The 4,703-nt window shown below is 35.1% G+C and overlaps 1 long non-coding RNA gene across 1 annotated transcript; it reads right to left on the bottom strand.

Moving 5' to 3' along the window:
* Nucleotides 1-637: 637 nt before the first annotated feature.
* On the bottom strand, nt 638-3,072 carry LOC306670959. Its single transcript, XR_013766546.1, has 2 exons — nt 2,956-3,072; nt 638-2,834 (listed from the first exon to the last, which is right to left on the bottom strand). It is a non-coding gene; the product is annotated as an uncharacterized lncRNA (long non-coding RNA).
* Between the last annotated feature and the right edge of the window lie 1,631 nt (nt 3,073-4,703).

Genomic DNA, 4,703 nt, shown 5'->3' with positions numbered 1-4,703 from the left:
CATCCTGTCCAACATGACTTGATTGCTTCTTTGATAGTGTTCCCTGTAAGTGACTAGAATGTGGCTCTTCAGTGTTAATGCAATCTGTCAAGACTGCAATCATTTCAAATTTTCTCTTAGCAAATGTTCTTTGATTTTAGTGCCTGGGTATTTTCCCCTCACATTTGTAGAGCTCTGTGGCTTTATTTCCATAGTTAAGGATATATAGAATTAGAACTTCTGAGATTCTTAATCACCAGTAACAATAATACCTATTATGGGGTATTGAAAATGATTGCAAAAGTGTTTCTCAGAAATAAAATTGATTACTACTATGGTAATACCCAAATTGATTACTATTACTACTATGGTAATACCCGGGCACTCGCTGTTTGAAGTTGTAATATGTGTATTGTCTAGTCTTAAAGACATGTGGAGCATGACAGACAGGAAAGTCAGCTTTTTATTGATGCGTGTGGATTCTTACAGAATGTTAGTACAAAGTTTTATAAATATTTGGAGATCCCTGAGGGGAATTGTCATTCTTACGTGGGTAGAAAGTGAGTTCGAAATTTCAGCTTAGTTTCTATTGTACTCCTCAAGGTTGTATACTTTAAACAAACATAAAACTCAAAGGCTGCCTGGGTTACAGTGCTCAAGCTAACTTTAAATATCCTCCAGAGCATGGAGAATTGTTTACAGTAGTCGATAGAATTGATGATTAAAATAAAAGGGAGCAGGGGAGATCTTCAGATTTGCTATGCCACTGTAAGTATAAGCACAAAACTTTCGGATAATGTAGGATTTATTGTGGCATGGTTATAAACTGATCTAAGTAGGATTGAACTAACAGGACTAGTCCAGATGGTAAGAATAATGCATATATGAATGTTCTTAAAGTTACTATATTAAATAGGGTGCTTTTCCTTTTCCCTCCCACTGAATTCTTTAATTTTCAAATACAAGGCCTAGACAATGTTAATTGAATAATTTAGATGAATACTATTCAGAAAGTAATAAATTTTAATATATCGCATTAAAATTATGCGGTGGTGATGGATTTTGGTGTTTTCTCCCTCTTTCTGGTTTTATATCATGAGTACCAATTAGCTACCGACTAGAAATTGTGTCTTTTGCAAATTTAATTTTTTTTTCCTAACCTTTATTAGGAACTGGAAAGATAGCATCTGCAGTTCTTGTATTTGTGGTGGTTATGTGCTATGTAGTCAGTGTGAACACTGAATTAGCAAATACTAAACCATTGCTCCTAGTGGAAATAGAGGGCTGGATGTTTGCAAGCCTCTGGTCACATTTTGTTTAAACAGTCAATATGTAAACTTGTTTTAGCTGTTCTTTCTGTTATAAAGACATTTTATTTAATATAACTGATTCATTAACACTGAACACACAACCAGTAACTATACTTCATGTCTGAATGGAGCTTTTCTGACACTTTTTTTCCTCCATAATGCACATCACAGTCTTAGGCCAAGTGCCTTATTGGACACACTAGACAGTACTTCAGCACTCCTTGGGGGCCATTTTAAACAGTGAAGTCACCAACAAAAAAGCACAAATGTGAAAAATTATGGCATTTATTAGAGCAAAAGGACACTTGTTTACAGGATGACAGTTGGAACAAGAAGTCTTTGTTCAACCTCAGCTGAGAATGCATTGGGCAAGTCAAATTTTTTGCTGCTCTGCACATGGCTGCAAAAGCACTGCAGAAATTTTAGCCAAATTCACAAACATGGAATCTAAGAATATGGAATCTTAGATTTATTGTGAATGAAGATTTGCTGTGTTTATACACTTGTATTTAGCTACCTATGTACAGAATAGAATATTGCTGAATTGTGCTCCAGTATTTGAGTAACATTTAAATATCCACTCTGGAAGTAAATAGTTCCTAACGGTTGCATAATAGATAATTTGCAAATACTTTTAAATAATTTGTATTTACTTTTAAAGCAGTGTTTCAGGTCTTTGTTCTTTCATTAATACTGAGCACTTAACCATATACCAGAACTGTACTAGACAAAGTCATGAATAAAAATCCAGTACTCCTGTGGATCATCAAATAAGGTAAAATACTGTGGCAGAGATTTGCCAAATGGGCTGATCTCTCATATTTACCCTCTAGCTCTCCTCTGCCCTGTGCTCCATGAGGCTGATCTGAATCAACCACACAGTGATTACTGTACCTCAGCTTCTGGACAGGTTCAGCCAAAGAGCAGCCCGGCCAGAGATCTATTCTGTTGGCTCTTCCCCCAGTGGAGCTGCCTCACAGTTAAAGGCTACTACTTTTCCTAACTTTTCTTCACTATTCTGAGTTGTCATTCCCTGCTCTCTTCAGTTGACCATGGATAATGAGTTTTGAGGTTCATAGCCTGGAGTTTGAAGCTAATACACATCCTCTGTCCCCTATCCCCACACTTGTGTCATCAAAGTATTGTAAGAACCATGTGTTTCCTGTTAGAATTAAAACCAATGAACCACAAAGAAATTGTGAAGTTTTGTCAGATCCTTGTCACCAAACATTAGAAAGGAGCCCACAACAACACAGAGCATGTCTTAAGAGTTTTGGCAACTAAAATTCTCTTCTAGTAGATATCTATGTAGATAACTGTATAAAGAAATGAATTTAGATCTGCCTTCTTTGGCAAGCCCTTAAACCAATATCTGCAATATTTAGTTGAAAGTTTTTGGATAAGTCCAAATTCATTCATTTCACTTTTCCAGCCTAACCCAGCCTTTGATATTTAATTACATGGCTTTTTCATCCAGAAAAAAAAAAAAATTTAACATGAAAAGAGTACATCTTAAGTTTGTAGTTTTAGGATAATCAAAAAGGCCTATGATCTCCGGTCTGGGGTTGTAGCTCAGTGGTAGAGCTCGTGCCTAATACATGTAAGGCACTGGGTTCGATCCTCAGCTCCACATAAAAATAAAAATAAAAATAAAAAAAAAAAAGGCCTATGATCTCTATTCTTAATGTAACACTACATAAAGAGCAGCTGGTTTACGTTTCAACTTTTTGCTACATGGACTCTTAGAACATTTATAAATGCAGAAAATAAAATGCATGGATTATAGAAGAAACCAATTATATAGAAACGTAAGTTCTTGTGTTACTTGTGTTCTGATATAGAAATATACATGTGCATTTACTAAATTCAAGAGGGTTCTAATAACTGGGATGACACTGAAGTAGCATAACATAACATCTTTGCATCAACTGTAAAGTGGTATGAAAATACCAAATATCTATTATTGACAAAATCACAGTACAACTGTGGATTGTTTTCTATATTTATAATTGAAGAAAATACTAAATTTCCATTATAGTCTAGTGAAAATAACTTTTTCTCATCCATGCTCATGTATGCTCTGAATTCTAAAATCCCTGTAAGGTCTGGGAACTACAGGTTGTAAGAACACCTGACCTAACTAATCAACTCCACTAGGTTTCAAATAATACTATAACATTATATTCAAAGGCCAATAATGCTTAACTTAGTATAATTTAATATTTCACATTATTCACATCTCATGTCTACTTCATTAGCACAAATCAGCAAATTACGCATGTTGCATAATGTTTTGTTTAAGATAGATTATATCTTACATCTTACTCCTAGATAAAAAGTCAAGATTTTTTTGTAGCAACTTTAAAATGGAGAAGCAGGGCAGGATCCTTCGCAGAGATTACCTTCCAGTCATTTAACAAACATTTGTGAAGCCATTACCATGTACCAAGAGTTGTGCAATCATAGAATTCAAGGAGCTAGTTTAGTGAGAGACAAGTATTCATGCAATCAGTTGCAACAGGTTTGAGCGATGTCAGACGCATGTGTGGCATAACCATGAAATTCCAAGAGTGTCCAGCCCAGATCAGACAGCTCTGGAAAGAGATCTAGAAAAAGTCTCATGATCTTGAAGGATGAGTTGGTGTTAGCCAGGTAAAGAATAAACCAGTGCAGCAAGATGTGCAAAAATAAGAGACAATGAGTGAGCCTGGCATTCCCCGAAATGAAATATAGGTGCAGCCAGAAAAGACAAGTCTGGCAAGTAATTCAGGTGAAGGTCATTATTTGCCTAGAAGACCTTGTGTTGGAAAACATTCTTCCCCCTTCTGTCACAGACCTCAATTCATTCCAGGTGACTAACCTCAAGGAAAAGCAACCAGTCATAACCAGGCAGACTTGATGCCATCTTTATTACAGAAAAAAAAAAAAAAAAAAGTCTAAGTAAAAATAAAGAAAGAAAAAACTCCAATCTTATTCTTCAAGGACAACTATTTAAACTCTATAAACCCACTGTGCTTAACAAGTATGTCCATGTGTTCACTGAGATGGGAAGAGATTAAATGGGTCATACCATTTGTACCTTACTCTTAGAATATTCATAAATTGATGATCTGGAAAAAAAGTATCGTGGGAAACCAAACAAACCTTCCAGAACAAATCACTGACTGGCTTGTGGTTTTAAATTATATTTCTGCTCACTAACTGCAAGCTTCAAAATGTGAACTTAGGCTAACCTTAGACTAAGTATATACAAAATACAATATACAAAATGTTACAGACTACATATTTCACTTTACAATGTGTTTGATGATCAGCAAAGGGATTACAAGAGGAATATTTCATTACTAACTTTTCATATCTTCAAATATATATGTTCACCTTTTGTAATTATGTATTTCCTTCAAAGGAAAAAAT

The sequence above is a fragment of the Sciurus vulgaris genome (genome assembly GCF_902686455.1).
Source record: "Sciurus vulgaris genome assembly, chromosome: 10".
NCBI lineage: Eukaryota > Metazoa > Chordata > Mammalia > Rodentia > Sciuridae > Sciurus > Sciurus vulgaris.
This window is presented reverse-complemented; position numbering and strand designations above follow the sequence as displayed.